Source organism: Callithrix jacchus, chromosome 9 (genome assembly GCF_049354715.1).
Source record: "Callithrix jacchus isolate 240 chromosome 9, calJac240_pri, whole genome shotgun sequence".
Taxonomy (NCBI): Eukaryota; Metazoa; Chordata; class Mammalia; order Primates; family Cebidae; genus Callithrix; species Callithrix jacchus.
In genome coordinates this window covers 73,166,699-73,184,427 of record NC_133510.1, presented here as the reverse complement: position 1 = coordinate 73,184,427, position 17,729 = coordinate 73,166,699, and the positions used below count along the sequence as shown (strand labels likewise).

Here is a 17,729-nt window from a genome sequence, read left to right as displayed (position 1 = left end):
TTTCTTGGCCTCCCAAAATGCTGGGATTACAGGTGAGAGCCACTGCACCTGGCCCCCAAAGTTATTTTTTAATCTTTTTATTAAATTGTAACACAATGCACATGACAAAATTTATCATCCTAACCATTTATAAGTGGACAATTTAGTAGAGTTAAGTACATTCCTATTGTTGTACAACCAATCTCCAGAATTCTTTTCATGTTGAAAAACTCAGGACCCATTCAAAAACTCCCTATTCCTCCCTCAGTCCAACCCCTGGCACCTGCCATTCTGCTTTCTGTCTCTGTAAGTTTAAACATGCTAGGTACCTTTTATGTAAGTGGAGTCATAACGGTATTTGTCTTTTTGTGGCTGGCTTATTTCACTTAGCACAGTATCCTCAAGGTTCATCTATTTTGTAGCATGTGTCAGAATTTCCTTCCTTTTTAAGGCTGAATAAGGTTCCATTTTAGGTAACATATTTTGTTTATCCATTCATCCATTGATGAATACTTGAGTTGCTTCTGTATTTTTACTGTTGTAAATACTGCTGCTATGAACATGGGTATGCACATATCTGTTCAAGACCCCGTTTTCAGTTCTTTTGAGTATATCTCTAAAAAGTGGGATTAGTGGATAATACAGAATTCTATTTTTAATTTTTTGAGGAAACCATCATAGTGTTTTCTGCAATGGCTCTACCATTTTACATTCCCACCAACAACATACGAGGGTTCCAGCTTCTCTACATCTTCACCAACTCTTTATTTTCGGCTTTGCTTTTTTGATAGTAGCCATCCTTGAGGATGAGATGGAAGAGTCATTTTTAAAGAGATATGATTTGATCACCTTTGTTATAATCTCTGTTTGGAAAACAAAATTAACAAGAAATTTCTCCTCTTCATTGCTACACAACTAAGCCTGCCTGGGTAAATGGACGGTTGAGTTAGTGATAGAGAAAGTGATCAGATTCTGCTCGAGAGAAGACACAAAATCATGAGCAGCCAGCATCTCTCCTCAGTAATTCAGTGTACTGCAGTGGAACAAGGAATGTTGACCAGACACAGTGGCTCTCACCTGTAATCCCAGCACTTTGGCAGACCCAGGCGGAAGGATCCCTGGAGTTCATGAGTTTGCGACCAGCTTGGGCAACAAAATGAAACCCTGTCTCTAAAAACAAACAACAAATGTTTACTAACCACCTCATATGCCTTCGGCCTTGGTCTAGATGCTGCAAATACTGCATTAAGCAAGAATTTTCTGCTCTCTTAGAATTTACCTGCTAGCAGAAAAAGACATAATAAACAAGCAAACCAAGGTAATTTCAGATAGAAATAAATACTGAGAAGTAATGAAACAAAGAGAGACATAGGCATTGGTTTCCTTGCACTTTAGCCCTATGACCTAGAGTCTCCTAAAAAATGAAATTATATAGTAACCTTTCTTTTTTTTCTGGAGACAGAGTCTCATTCCATTGCCCAAGCTGGAGTGCAGTGGTGTGGTCATGGCCCACTGCAGCCTCAACCTCCTGGGACTACAAGCATGTGCCACACTCAGCTGATTTTTATATTTTTTGTAGAAACGGGGTTTTACCACATGGTCCAGGCCAGTCTTGAGCGCCCACGCTCAAACAATCCTCACACCTTGGCCTCCCAGAGTGCTAGGATTGTAGGTATGAGCCACCATGCTAGGCCATATAATTACCTTTCAAGCTTTTTTCAAAAAACATATGCTTTGAGCAATATGTCATCCTGGGATTTCAAAAAAAAAAAAAGACAAGATTATTCTGAAAAGTGAGATAATATACACAAAGCACTTGGAATAGGGTCTAACACATAGTAAGCCCTCAATAAATGTTTATTAGGTTATTACCATCTTTATTATTATTAAAATTATCAGTGAAGTTTCTCTTATCTCTAAAAAAATAAAACATTCAAATTTCCCTATCCAGATTAGTTTTTCCCTTCCTGTCCTTAACAGTCTTGTCCCCTTTTAAACAGTATCCCCTAAGTCTTTGTAAGGGTATCTTCCCTCTTGATTTTCTACTCGTTTCTTTCTTTATTATTTTCTCTTTCTGTTAGCATGTAAACTCTAGAGGCAGTTCATCATGGCGGTTAAGATTCTGGGCTCTGGACACAGATTGCCTGCCTGAGTTTCTGTCCCGGCTTCCATTATTTTTTGGTTGGATGGCCTTGGGCAAGTTACTTACTGCTCTTCTTCGTGCCTAAGTCTTCTCATTTGGAAAACTGGAGTAATAATAGTGTATATTTCCTATTGTTATGGTAAGGATGAAAAGATATAACCTGTGTGAAATATCTGGCATGTAATAAGCAAGCATTCAGTCAAGTTTCCACAGTTGTTATCAATATATATAGCAAGGAACCTAAACATGTGCCTATAAACTGAAAATAGTAATATATACCTCACAGGATTTCACTCACATTTAAATGACATTAAACCTGCAATGTACTTAGTATAACACTCAGCCTACATTGCTTATCCTCTCTGTATCCCCCAACCCCACTTTCCTCTTACCACACCCCACATATAACTGTTTCCAAAAATATTTACTTTTTGTACATAAAAAGGATCAGTTCCAGCTGGGCGAGATGGCTTACATTTGCAATCCCAGCACTTTGGGAGGCCAAGACAGGCAGATCACAAGGTCAAGAGATTGAGATCATCCAGGCCAACATGATGAAACCCCGTCTCTACTAAAAAATACAGAAATTAGCTGGGCATGGTGGCACATGCCTGTAGTCCCAGCTACTTGGGAGACTGAGGCAGGAGAATCACTTGAACCCGGGAGGCAGAGGTTGTAATGAGACAAGATTGCGCCACTGCACTCCAGCCTGGCAACAGGGTGAGATTCCATCTCCAAAAAAAAAAAATCAATTCCAATTGTCCCTCTTCCTTTTATAATTGCTCTCTTAATCTCCTGAAATACTTTTGCCTTCCATCCTGTGTAGTTTACCTCAGCTGGACTAGGGTCAGTTGCTTCACTTCAAATTTGGGGACCTATCTTCACCCAGGAGAGGGGTCCCTAACTCTGAGAGAAGCAGCAGCACTCAGTCAGCCAGGGCTGCTCCCACATTGACTTTCGTCTGTCCTGATTTGTGCTTCTGTAAACAAGGCTGACACCTGAGACCCCAAATCACCCGGGAAACTCTAGTTTATGCCTTGGGGTCCTGTGTTCTTATGTAGTGCCAGAACTCCATGAAGGCCATATACACGCGTGGATCTAAGTGACTTCAAACCAGGCTGGCCTCCAACAACACCTGTTCTGGTCTCATTTGGAAGAACATGCTTAAAACCAGGCTTGGTTTGCTCTTTTTCTTGGCTCTTGTTTTGTTACCGTTAATTATTGCCTGCTCACCCTCCCATCTCCCACCTCCCCTGTCCTCTTTCATAGCCTAATCTCCACCTTGGATTCCACTTTGCAGTCACATTCCCCTTTCAGGTCTACCAAATTGTCCTCTACTTTTGAATGGAATTACAAATGCATTTTTTAAAAACCACTTCACAATGCCTCCTCTATCTGCCCCTTCCTTCCTAAGGCAAATAAATGGTCAGAAATTTTAGCCTTGACCTTCTGTCACCACCAAGGTCTTCCCACAGGGCTTGTCTTTTTACTTCTGATAGGATATCTTCAAAACTGATCCAACTTCTCTGCTGATCTGAAGTCTGTAGGCACCCAATGCCCTTCAGTTTGAATGACTGCCAATGTGTGCATCAAAATCATTCTAACTGATGTATTCATCAAGACCCTTTCTGCATTCTTTCTGAGCAGCTGTTTCTGTTGTTTATGAAACAGATCCCCTCCTTGAACCTTCCTTTGAAAGGTCTTTCCTTCACCCTTCTTGTCTCACAGGATCAACATATGTTTTCCTTTTCTTGTCTCTTCCTTCTGTAAGACATTCTTCCAGTTATTAAGAAAACAGAACAGAAAACCTAACCCCTTCCTGTCACCTCATCTTACTTTTTCTACCCATCATTCTTGCCTCTTGTTCTAATCCTTCAGCTTTGTCCTATCATATCTCATTTTAAATATTCCAATTGGTGGCTGTTACCATTAACCATGTTTTTGGCTCATGCCAGTAAAGGGAAAGCTGGTCTCAGCCAATCCAGACTTCTACCCTTCTGCCTTCGCAGCGTATCTTTCGTCATCACTACTTCAAACCTTGTCCCCAAATTCTGATTGTCCTGGTTATCCTTACCTATAGTTCTGGGTCTGTTTTTAGAGATTCCAGAAGGCACTATTCAACATACAGAAATGTATTTAATCATGGAGTCTTCACCATTGTCTTCAAAGCACATGACTCATTTAGCTCCCAAAATAAACCCAAGTGAAGGAAAAGAAGCATCTCTTGGCCTCATTTTTTTTAGCAAGTAACCAAAGAATTCAAGATATCAAGTAACTTGCCCAAAGTCAATTAGCTTAGGAAGTAACAAAATGGACCTATTGGAATCTGGGACATTTATCTCATCTCTAATTATTTATCTGATTTATATCAATCTTATAGGTAAAAGTAAATAGGCTTCTGTAATAGGTTTATTGTAAAACTTTTAGACAGAAACATATCTCTTTGATAATGCTCTGCCAGTTTAAGCAAATGAGCCCAGGAGTTGGAGGCCACCCTGAGAAACATAGCAAGACTCCATCTCTTAAAAACAAAATGCAATGACAACAGGACACCATCATTTTTTAAACAGTTTTTAGTATAAATGAAAGCTGCTTTATGAATAGATGGAGTGATGTTGTCAGCAACTGCCTTAAGAGTACAATTTGAGGTACAAAAAATTGCTTCATCTTAAAATATCTATCTATGGAAGATGCTAAAATGTATAGCGTATGTCTAAAATCTCAACAAACTGACACAAGAACAGAAAATCAGACACTGCATGTTCTCACTCATAGGCAGGTGTTGAACACTGAGAACACAGACACAGGGAGGGGAGCATCACACACTCGGGTCTGTTGTGGGGGGCTAGGGGAGGGACAGCAGGGGGGTGGGGAGGTTGGGGAGAGAGAACTTGGGGAGAAATGCCAGATATAGGCAACAGGGAGATGGAGGCAGCAAACCACATTGCCATGTATGTACCTATGCAACAATCCTGAATGATCTGCACATGTACCCCAGGACCTAAAGTACAATAAAAAATAAAAAAAAAATACTGCTAATCTTGGATGGATTCTTCTAAAAGAATCATCCTTTTCTGCAGTTTATTGACCATGGGAATGGGAGATGGGGGTAACATTTTATGCCTTCTCTGCTATTAACGCTTCAATCTAAATAAGGCGATCTCTTCTTTTCAGTGTGATAGCTGGAGAGAGTGTAACTCTTGGCATTAGGAATACATTCAGAACTTGGGTTTTGATGATGGGAAATTGAAGAAAGGGTTCCAAATGCTGGACACACCATGGTGAGGTAATTCCATCAAGGAAACTGTTAGACAAGCTCATGGCTTGTCTTGGGAAAGCCAAGGGCACTAAGACAGAGCCCAAGAGTACTAGCAAGGGGCAGTTTGGGTGGGACCAGCTACATAATATGTAAGGCCAAGTACAAAGTGAAAATGTGGCATCTGTTGATTAAAAAGTATCAAATACTTGAAGACAGTGACAGCAAAGCATTAATCCAAGTGCAGGGTCCTTATCAGCACAAGGAGGTGAGAGATGTATGACTGCACAGGTCACAATCCCTTGAAGCTAACTCTGTCTTGGGGTGTTTTTAGAAGGAGTGTTTGTATTACATTGGTGCAAAAGTAATTGGGGTTTTTGCTATTACAGTTATTTTTGCACCAACCTAATAGATGGGCCTGAATCCTGCATCCTGTGTTCTGTAGAACAGGCATCTGAGACTTCCGCTCAGACTGGTGTTCCTGAATCCTGCATACATTCATTCATTCAACAAGCATTGCTAGACATCTGCTACAGAGCTTGAATCAGGCACCTGGGTGTAGAAAAATGGATGTCTTAACCGGCTTTCCTAGATTGTGCTTCTCAGGACATAGTTTAATTAACAATTATTTATCGAGAGCCTCCTATGCCAAATCCTCTTGGTATTCAGGCAGAAAGTAGGTTCTCAACTAAGTTTACACTAAATATATAGACCTATAGATATTATACATATACGTGTAAATATATATGTCTATTTGCACATATTTTTACACAAATAAATATATAGACATATATTTAGCCATATGTGTGTATAAATATAGATATCTATATAGACACATTTTTTGAGACCAAGTTTCACTCTTGTCACCCAGGCTGGAGTGCAGTGGCACAATCTTGGCTCACTGCAACCTCTGCTTCCCAGGTTCAATCGATCCTCCTGCCTCAGCCTCCTGAGTAGCTGGGATTACAGGTACCCACTGCCATGCCTGGCTAATTTTTGTATTTTTAGTAGAAACAGGGTTTCACCATATTGGCCAGGCTGGTTTTGAACTCCTGACCTCAGGTGATCCACCCATCTCAGCCTCCCAAAGTGCTGGGACTACAGGTATGAGCCACAGCACCCAGCCCTACACCATATTTCTTCAAAGTCTTCCCTACTTGGAAATTCACAATAAGCATTAATGCATTAAAAATCTAAAATCTCCCAATGTAGAAATGTCTTTCATTTTGTTTAAGGACTCTTTCACATTTATTTGACCACAGACAATTTTCCTCACAAACCACCTAAATGAGAGGGAAATAAGTTGTAATAATAAAGATAAACTGTTCTTTCAAGAAGCTTGGTGGTAAAGAGAAGACTAGAGATCTGATAGTAACTTAAGCCTGAACCTGGACCATTAAAAAGGGGAAAGGGGCTGAGTGCAGTGGCTCAGGCCTATAGTCCCAGCACTTTGGGAGGCCAAGGCGAGTGGATGACTTGAGGTCAGGAGTTCAAGACCAGCCTGGCCAACATGGTGAAACCCCCATCTCTACTAAAAATACAAAAATTAAGCCGGGCACAGTGGCTCACGCCTGTAATCCCAGCACTCAGGGAGGCCCAAGGCAGGCGGATCACAAGGTCAAGAGATCGAGACCATCCTGGCCAACATGGTGAAACCCCATATCTACTAAAAATACAAAAATTAGCTGGGCATGATGGTGCACACCTGTAGTCCCAGCTACTCAGGAGGCTGAGGCAGGAGAATTGCTTGAACCCGGAAGGCGGAGGTTGCAGTGAGCCAAGATTGCCCCACTGAACTCCAGCTTGGTGCCTGGCAACAGAGCGAGACTCTGTCTCAAAAATAATAATAATAATACAAAAATTAGCGGGGTGTGGTTGTGCAAGCCCATAGTCTCAGATGCTCCGGAGGCTGAGGCAGGATAATCGCTGGAACCTGGGAGGCACAGTTGTGGTGAGCCAACTTTGCTCCACTGCACTCCAGCCTGGGCAACAGAGTGAGACTCTATCTCAAAAAAACAAAGGTTGTGGGGGGAAGGAAGGGTGGAACCAGCTAATTAAAAGCAACTAGCCAAGTATAATAAGAGAGAAAAGACAGAGCCAGTATATCAGAAGGCTGATACCTTGTATGCTGCAGAATATAAACTTTGCAGGCCTTTGTCTATCCTTTTCTACTCTTTTTAACAACATCCAACCACTAGTGATGAAGGCTGCACACTGCATCTTTTATAGTCTACCCCTTACCACTTGCAGCTGCCTCCTCCGAGGAATCCAGGTATGGCTAACCGCAAAGAAAAAGACAGGGCAGTGATTAGCCTCCTTGAAATGGGGCTCCTTTCATGACCAGTCAGTGAGGAGTTTGAACACTCAGGAGGATTAAAATCTTGATTTCCACCACCACCCCCAAAATTACAATGCCTGGACATTGTAATTTAACATGACAAGAACAAGCAATTTCTACTCAAGTCACAGATCTGCATTTTAGTAATAAATTCAGATGGTCTGGTTCAGAGATGAATGTGTTATGCTGAATAGATGTTTCCAGTATGAAAACAATGACAAAACCATTTGGTGGATTCCTCATTCTCTGGCAAGACATTATTTTTGTTGGCTTTGGGACAACTTCTATTAATAGATGCTCAGTTCTCATTGCAGATTCGTGAGTCTGTGATTCTCCTTTTAATGATTCTTTTGAGCATATTTTGAGCTAAAATAGGATTTCTCTTCTTTTCCAAGTAGGAGTTCAAATTCAGTGCAAGGCACCCACGAATGTTTTATTTAGAAGGGCATTAATGGATCATCCTCTTATTCCCATTGCATTCGCTTTTAATTAAAACATGAAGTGGGTGGTATGAGAATTGCAACTGAACACTGTCTGGTAAGACTTGTGACTTGTGAAAGAATGCAGTGCCAGACATCTCTTGACCAGATGTCAAGGAGCTTGGCGCCTGGCTCTGCCCCCTAATTTTCTATGTGACCACTTGTCTACTCTAGGCCTCTTTGTCTACATGTGTAAAAGGAGATTAGGGGCATAACAGTGATCTCCAGTGGACCTCCATGTGATTGCTGTATTTTAATGCTTGCAAGTTAATATTCATTTTGTGACTCACAACAAAGTGTAAGTGGATGTCAGGACTCCTCCAACAAGACACTTTTCCATCTTGGAATTCAGTGATTGCAGAGTGACCAACCGGCTTTCTGAGATCCCTCTCAGCTCTTGCTTTCTTTGAGTCTTTGAAGCTTTGTTTCTGTGGAGAATAATGGGACAGTAGTAATAGTCATAGCATTTGCCAGCCATCTCCTAGGAAAAAAGTGGGTTTTTAAAAATCTAGCCTCAGGAATATACTGCCCAAAGTTTTCATTCTAAAGGAAGAATCCAAAACCAGAAAGGGGGAGTCTTCAAGGCCACATAACCAATTTTGACATTTTGATAAAATACTCTGAACTGAACTTTCGATTTTGCTCAAATTAGATTGGCTAAATTGTAGATTTTGGGGGTTCTGCTGATGTTTTCTGGAGTGGGAGGCCTAAGCGGGTTATACACAAAACGAAGGGAGAGGCAGTTCACTTTCCAATCCTGCCTTTGGCAGTGACCCCAAACTCGTTGCTATATAAACCAGGGGGAATTGTTTATCTCTGATTATTTTAGTTTAGATTACTTATTAATAACTGAATGTGATAATACAATGAACTTTCTGTTGGCCAGCATTGTTGCAAAAGGGTTATTTTGCACAGTCACATTTTTCCTTTTTCTTTTTATTTTTATTTTTTTTTTTTTTTGAGACAGAGTTTCGCTCTTGTTACCCAGGCTGGAGTGCAATGGCGCCATCTCAGCTCACCGCAACCTCCGCCTCCTGAGTTCAGGCAATTCTCCTGCCTCAGCCTCCTGAGTAGCTGGGATTACAGGCACGCACCACCGTGCCCAGCTAATTTTTTGTATTTTTAGTAGAGACAGGGTTTCACCATGTTGACCAGGATGGTCTCGATCTGTTGACCTCGTGATCCACCCACCTCGGCCTCCCAAAGTGCTGGGATTACAGGCTTGAGCCTCCGCGCCTGGCCCCACATTTTCTTATTAACAGGAGGTTACCATACATGGATAGGTCAACAATTTTTAAAAATTATAGTTGAAAAACAGGTCTATAATATTAGTACTAAACTGAACATAGTGTAATCATTTTTTATTACTTAGAAAGTACTTCCATATAATACTTAAACCTGCCAATCTTAAATATCACTAAATTGTTATAACTCTAAATAACACTATATTGTTTTAATCACCTAGTTAAAAATACCAATTGCTGTAAAGCTAAACCAACCAGCTTTCACTGCATGTAGCTCTTACTAAAAGAGATTCATTTAGGCTTGAGTATGTCAAGGTGCTACAGTTTGAGATAGTGGTAAAGAGATGCGCTGTCTCAGTTTATTACTATAGATGATGTTTACATTTTAACATCAGACAGTGTTTCACATGCACAGAGATACTACAGAAGTATGACAAAGGAGCAATTTGTGACCATCAGAAGACACAGGAAAGGAACATATTCCATTGCTGATTGACCTCAGATAACTTTTTCCTCATCGTTTCCCTTTCAATACCATTGGCAACTGGACACTGGAAGAATTTTAAAACAGAATCTGGGAAATGAAACATATAAAATAATATCTGATTCCAAGGTCCTTTTTTCTCTTTTTTTTTTCTTCCCCAGTAACAGGAAATTACATCTAATTTTTCTTTTTAAGAGTCAAGGGTGGAATCTGTAGTTGCCTGTACATCCTTAACTCAGAGAGCTTAAATTGGAATGACATCCAAAGGCCTCACTAGTGGCTTCCCACACAGGATAAAAAGATGCTTCCAATGTGCGTCATATCATTGTTTAAATGTTTTGATTAGTCATTTCAGTTTGATGATTTTCTTTTCTTTTTAACTACAGCAATCTCAGAAAAATATATATCCCATCAATTTCCAAGGCTAATTTATGTCCCCAAAATATTTTTTATGCCTAAAACCGGTTAAAATAATTTCAAAACTAAAGTTTCTGCTTGTTGGTCTAAGGTTTACCAACTGTAACCTTACATTTATCCATATTTCTCTGTGTTCCCAAAAAATCACAGATTCCTCTAATTAATGAACTCCAGAGATCTCATTTGTAGATCAGGAATTCAACATTTTGGCTTCTTATTTTAAGGACACTTGGAGATGAAGCCCTAGAAATTGGTGTGAATTTACTTCACATTATAGTCCCTGAGATCGTAACAAGAGGTCTACTTTGTAAAACAGATTATGCCAGCTGAATCTTCCAAGTGGTTGCCAGGACATTTTCCTTCTTCCCAGCTTGAAATTAGTTTACTGTTAACTTGAGTGTTCAGAAGAAAACAGCTGATTTTCAGGGGAAAAAAAAGTGGAACTCAAAATATGTTAGTCATCAGTTGAATTATCATTTGATATATGCTGACTTTTTTGACCTACGAATACTTTAGAACACATCTGTTTTGGAGAAGGCATCTGTGTTCAAAATACCTGGTCAGAATTGGCCAAATTTACATTTAAATTCTCCCTCCTTGATACATATCTGTGTAAAGACGTGGGAAATCCTCTGTCCGAGGGACAGACACACCTTGCAGCTGACCCCGGCTACACAGCAGACAGTAGCCTCACTTGACTCACGCCCAAGCTAGAGGAGCTTTACCCGGGAGACACATTAACGTCCACACCTTTTGTTCTAAATTTACTGTACCAAACTTTACCAAAAGAATTCCAGATTTGAAAATAATAAAAAGCAAAGGAGCATAAGTTTCATTGTTAGCCCAGAAGTGAGTCATCACTGCAGAATTTCTTCTGTCTACTGATTAGACCGGATACGGGCTGGGCGGTACGACAGGAAAGGCTGTTGCTCTCTGTATGTGTGAGTGAATAGTCACAAAAGGTCACAATTTTAACATGTTAAAAGCCAAATCTCTCTCCTGGGCATCTGGAGGGGTTTTTTCAAAACACCCTTCCAATAGCAAAGGGAAAAAACTACATTTTTTTTCCCCTTTCTAACCTGAGTTTACCCCCAGCTGACACAGCTACGTGCTGCTCTGCATGGAGACTGAGACCACACTGATCTTTGTGTTTGGCAGGGCTAATGTGACATGAGATAATCTCACGTTTCTAGGAGGGTAGCAGATCTGAATCCTCTACGGCCTGGCCCCAGTGTTCATAGTCTGTGGGCACAAAGAAATCCCAGCCACATGGCTGACACCACTTTTGCAACAAAGGGAATAACTTTCTTCCACCGCATGGAATGGGGCATAATTAAGATGAGCAAACAATTTATCATCCAAACCAAGGTAATTTCAAGAGTGAAAGGTGACCCAATTAATAATGGCACCGGGACAACACCAATGAACCCCGACTCTTCTAAACATGATTATGCTAGGTGTCATGTTAACTAAGAATAAGAAAAATAATACACAGCGTTTATTTAGTACTCACTGGAGGGCAGTTGCTGTGCCAAGCATTTTGTGAATTCTCTCATTTAAACCTTGCAGAACTTGAAACCTGACTAGATAAATACCTAAATGCCTTATTAGCCAGGCCAGTAGTTCTTAAACTTCTTTGTGAACAATGGAAAACTTTTTGCAGGCAGAATCTTCCACAGAACACCACATGGAAAACCAATAAAAAACACAACTTTCCTGGTCAAAGCTGAGATTGGCATCTAGTCCTAATGGCCCATCCTCCTCCTCTGCCCTGTCCAGGGTCCTCAGGCACCTTTGTAGAGCCCTCGGCTTCTGGGAATTCCATGAATAGCCTTCAGCCAGACATTGATATGCTCTGATTCATTTAATCCTCACAACCCGGTGACGTTTGTCATTAATGTCATTTTACAAGTGAGAAGAGCCAGGTTGGGATGGACTAAGTGACTTGTCTAAAATCATTTAAGTAAGTTAAAAAACAAGGATTCAAACCTGAATCTGTCAGACTCCAAGCCTACTATTTTCCACTGTATAATCTGCCTCCACTGTGTCTGTCTTGTAGGCTGGTCAATATTTAGAAAGATATTTGGATCTTAATGGGCAAACTAATGTCCTCCGCCGGGTTTGCTCTTGGTTATCCGGGGTCTTCGGTGGCCTCACTCCAGAGCCTCCTAGCCAGTCCTGTTTGACCAGACAGTACTGACGTATAATAACAATAATAATAGTTGGCATCTATGATATTGACATGCATGCTAAACAGGTTAAATGATTGTCCCATTTATTTCTCACAACAATTCTACAAGGTAGAAACTATTATTTGCATTGCCTCATTATTTGTAGATGAAAAAACTGAGCACTGCAGAGCTTATGTAGTAGGGTAAAATACCTAGTAAGTGGTGGAGACAGCATTTGTCTTGACAACAGTGTGGTGTATTTTTCCCTCTTAACACACTCTGGTTCCCACTAGTAATGAACTTGGCACCTTGGCATTCCAAACTTTTTCAAACCCCTACCACTCTCTCAGCTAGCTGGGGTTCCTTTGACATTTTTATCGACCTTACTCTTTTTTGGTAAACCAGCTCCTGCTCAGCAGCAGTATTGCCACTTAGCGTGTTACACCTCCTGGGAAAACAAATGTGTACCGGAAAAGAAACACCGAGGCACAGTAAAATTTTAAAGAGTTTATTTGAGTAAAAAGCCAGTCACGAATTGGGAAACACTGGACCAAAAGAGGTTTAGTGTTCCAATAACAAAATGCCAGAGGCCAGTATTTACTGGGAAAGTGCAGAAACAAAATAAAGAATTTATTTGGTTGGTTTGCAATTACATTATGGCCTTTTTTCAGATACCGTATTGGAAAGTCCTTAGTGACATAATAATATGTGAGTTGGATGATTATGATTGGCTGGGGCTATGTTTTATTTCTAACATAAGCATTTATCAGATATGAATCCGAGTTAAGTTTCACTTCTGTTTGCAATTTAAGATACTTATTGGCATGCACCTGTAGTCCCAGCTGCTTGGGAGGCTAAGGAGATCACTTGATCCTGGGAGGTTGAGGCTGCAGTTGGCCATAATCTAGCCAGGATGAGACAATGAGACCCTGTCCCAAAAAGAAAAAGAAAAAGACACGTAAGAAAAAGAGCACCTCTGTTTCTCAGCTCCCAGAAGCACTTTGTGTTAGGAACTTTACATCAGTAATATAGACGCAGATTTCAGCAAAGCCATAAAGCCTATCTGACCTCATAGCATCCTGGAGTCCAATTCAGAGCTCTCTTAGAATGAATTACTATAGAGCTCTCTTGAGAGTTCCATAATTAACCTAGCTTTATTGATTTATTTCATAAATATATTTTGTAGACAGACACTGAACTAGCTTCTTAATTTTTTTTTTTTTACTATGACCCCCTATCTAAAAAACTATATTTCCCAGGCATGGTGGCTCATGCCTGTAATCCCAGCACTTTGGGAGGCTGAGGTGGTTGGATTGCCTGAGCCTAAGAGTTCAAGACCAGCTTAGGCAACATGGCAAAACCCTGTCTCTACAGAAAAAAACAAAAAATAGAAAAAATATAGCTCAGTATGGTGGTATGCACCTGTCATCCCAGGTACTTGGGAGGCTGAGGTGGGAGAATCACCTCAGTCTGGGAGGTCAAGGCTGCAGGGAGCTGTGATTGCACAACTACACTGTGGCCTGGGCAACAAAGCAAGATGAGAGAGAGGGGGAGAGAGAGAAATGAAAGAAAGAGGGAAAGAGAAGGCTCTGTTAACCTTTGAAAGAATGGATGACCTGTTATAAACCAAATGCTATCCTCCCACCTCAGCCTCCTGTGTAGTTGGGACCACAGGTATGTATCACTGTGTCCAACTAACTTTTCTCTTAATTTGTAGACAGGGTCTAACTATGTTGCCCAGGCTGGTCTTAAACTCCTGGGCTCAAGTGATCCTCCCACTTTGGGCTCAAGTAATCCTCTCAGCCCTCCCAAAGTGCTGGGGTTACAGGCATGAACCACTGCACCCAGTCAACAGAGTATTCTATATATCAATATATGCAATAGGGCATTTATTTAATATTTTCAAAGATGATTATGATGAGTTCCTGAACTTGAACCAGCCCCTGGTGAATGCATCCTGTAATACCTTTCGCTTTCTTTTAGCCTAGAGTTTATCTGTTTTCACATGACATGAAAATAGCATGATCTGGGTAATTCATTTGACAGGTATTTACCTAGGACTGGTAAGTGCTTTTTACTGTTACAAGTATAAGAAGACTTTGCCATTATGCTTGTAGGTCTCTAAAGGACCTACAACCTAGTCGGAAATAATTTTAGAATGGGATTAGATAGTATATAACATGATATCAGTTTACTCAAAGACCCTACTTTGTCTCTTTTTCTATTTCTTTATAAGTGCCTTAGATAAAAAGATGTAAGGCATCCTTGTTAAATATCTTGGAGATGCAAAGCTAGGAGTAAGAAATGGAAGACTAGGCCAGTCACGGTGGCTCACGCCTATAATCCCAGCACTCAGGGAGGCCGAGGCAGGTGGATCACAAGGTCAAAAGATCGAGACCATCCTGGTCAACAAGGTGAAACCCTGTCTCTACTAAAAATACAAAAAATTAGCTAGGCATGGTGGCGTGCACCTGTAATCCCAGCTACTCAGGAGGCTGAGGCAGGAGAATTGCTTGAACTCAGGAGGCGGAGGTTGCAGTAAGCCCAGATCGCGCCATTGCACTCCAGCCTGGGTAACAAGAGCGAAACTCCGTCTCAAAAAAAGAAAGAAATGGAAGACTAATATATTGACTGATAGATAGTGATCCAGTAAACAACAGCATTGTGCTGAAACTAACAAGTTGAGATTAATGAGAATAAATAGAAAGCCTTGCATTTAGTTTCAAAAATTTCATAGCATAATTACAGAATGGGAGAAGGCTGTAATATCTACATTCAAAAATGGTCTTGCTGACTTTTTAATTAACCTACACCATCAGCTAATATCTTAAAATACTACGGGGGACCAGGCACCACCTGATGCACCTGCAAACACAAATCTGTTGGTCTTCAATGTGCAGCTGGAGGGAGAAAATAAGCCTACTTCATAGATACCATCAGGAGGGGACACAATGCTCTAAGAAGATCATATTTGATTAAACAGCCTGTAGAAGAGGGAGACTAGAGTGGTGAGTGACAGATAAACCAGGCTGTACAGAAATATTGGGTGACCACAGGATGTTTAGTCTAAAGAAGAAAAGATTATAGGACTTTGATGGCTGTTTTCCAGCCTTTAAAGAGTGTTGTGTGACTGCAGGGGAGCCTTAGGACTTCTTTTGAGTTATTTCAGTTGGGTCAATGTGGTGAAAGTTAGAAAGCGGCAGATTCATGTTGATGTCTTAAAAGTTTTCCTGCCAACCTTGGGAAAGGCTGCCTCTAAAGGTCCCTCGCCCCATGAACATTCCAGCAGAAGCCAGCTGGCCATCTGTCATACATAGATTGCTTCCTTCTACAAAAGCTATATAGTCAGTGACTAGAATGGATGATCTCTAAGGATTCCTCTGATGCCAATTTTTTTTTCATTTTCATTTTTCAAATTAAGTGGGAAGTAACAGAACTTTTCATATACCTTCCAGAAGCCTTCAGACCTGCAAGAATTTTGCCAATTAATGAGTGTGTTTCTCCATCTTCCTCACTTTCAGTGGCTAAAACAACCTTGATTTAGTGAACAGAATGTCATAGTAAATATATTCCAACCATTAAATTACACCACTGACCCACTTAGGGTGAAACGGTTATTAAAATCTAAACTGTGTCTCCATTCATTCACCAGTTGGACATGTAAATACCAGTGCTGACCAGAACATACAAGAAGGGGAAAATCTTGCCTCAAAGTGAGGTCAATGGTGAGAGGAAGTTGACAGACCAGAGCCTAAGAGCTGGAGCACACAGAAGCTTCCACACACTGTCTGCAGCTCAAGGCAAAATAATGGTGCCCTGAGCTGCGCAAATGCCAGAGGAAGGGAGGTACCTCTCAGTTCCCTGAGCTACCCTAATATTTACTGTGGTGGTGTCTCCCAAGCTTCATAGTTAAAGCCAGCATCTTTGGAACACCTGCTATGTTTTTAGGTGAGCCCAGATGTCATCACACAGCTAAGAAGAGAAACCATTACCACATTCTCAACTGGTCATTTCTGTTGTTCCCTTCTGACCAAGGGATACTTTGCCCAGGAGATTGCCTTTAATGCAACAAAATGTACAAAAGGGAAACGCCAGAGCCAATTTCCTTTTTCCAACTCAATTAAGAACCCACCCTCTATTGCGCTTAGACACCCAGTACACCCAAAGGCTGAAGTTGTTTCTGTACAACATGTTTGTATTATGTACATTCATATTATGTGTTAGATACTTTCTAGAGGGAAAGACCAATTAAATACTTCTGTGTCAGTAAGTTGCTGTCACCGCAAACTGTGAATTTACCTCTTTATTTTTTGCCAAATAACATCATTTTGACATCATGTTAATTTTCCTGGAGAATCACTGTTTAGTTTAAAAGGGGGAAGTTTTACTGCTTTAATATTGACATATGTTCACAAACATAGATACAAGCACAGTTTTTATTATTATCATTAACTAGAAGCCTTGTTACAGTGAGACAAGATATCTTGTTTTTAAGTCGAAGTGCCTAAATAATCTGAACGTTATTTTGCATGATACTAACAGCCACTTGGAAAAACGTGGTTAAAACTTAGAGTTAAACTAAAAGATAAAATTAGTTGTATGATTGCAGAGTTATAGAGACTTTACAAGATTTTAAATAGTTACTGATAGTGATGCTTTTATATGGTAAGCAGTAATAGTAACATATTAATGTCTGGTATCTTTGTCAAGCTAAGGAATCATAATTACAGGGCTGAGTACCATGGTTCATGCCTGTGATTTCATCACTTCAGGAGCCCGAGACAAGAGGATCACTTGAGTCCAGGAAACCAGCCTGGGCAACATAGTGAGGCCTTGTCTCTAAAGAAAAAAGAAAATCAAAAATTGTACAGGTGTGGTGGTGTCTCCCACCTCAGCTACTCCAGAGGCTGAGGTGGGAGAATCGCTTGATCCTGGGAAGTTGAGGCTGCATTGAGCTGTCATCATGCACTGCACTGTAGCGTAAGCAACTAAGGAGACCTCATCTCAAAAAATAAAAAAGAACCATAATTATGAAGAGGGGAAATGTAATGTAGGTATACAGGTGCTATGTATATAAAAGCATAATGAGAAGCACCATTATTTCTCGTGAAAGCAAGTGCCTTCCACTAATCCAGTGACAAGAAGGGTGTCGGGCAGGGAGTGATGATGATGGTGATAACCAAGAGGAAAATGTCAGAGCCAATTCCCTTTTTCCAGC

General features: G+C 40.6%; 1 protein-coding gene across 3 annotated transcripts in view; it reads left to right on the top strand.

The window, feature by feature from the left end:
- PTPRR (protein tyrosine phosphatase receptor type R) overlaps positions 1-17,729 on the top strand; it is a 286,532-nt gene that overhangs the window by 266,913 nt on the left and 1,890 nt on the right. The gene's annotated exons all lie outside the window — the stretch shown is intronic.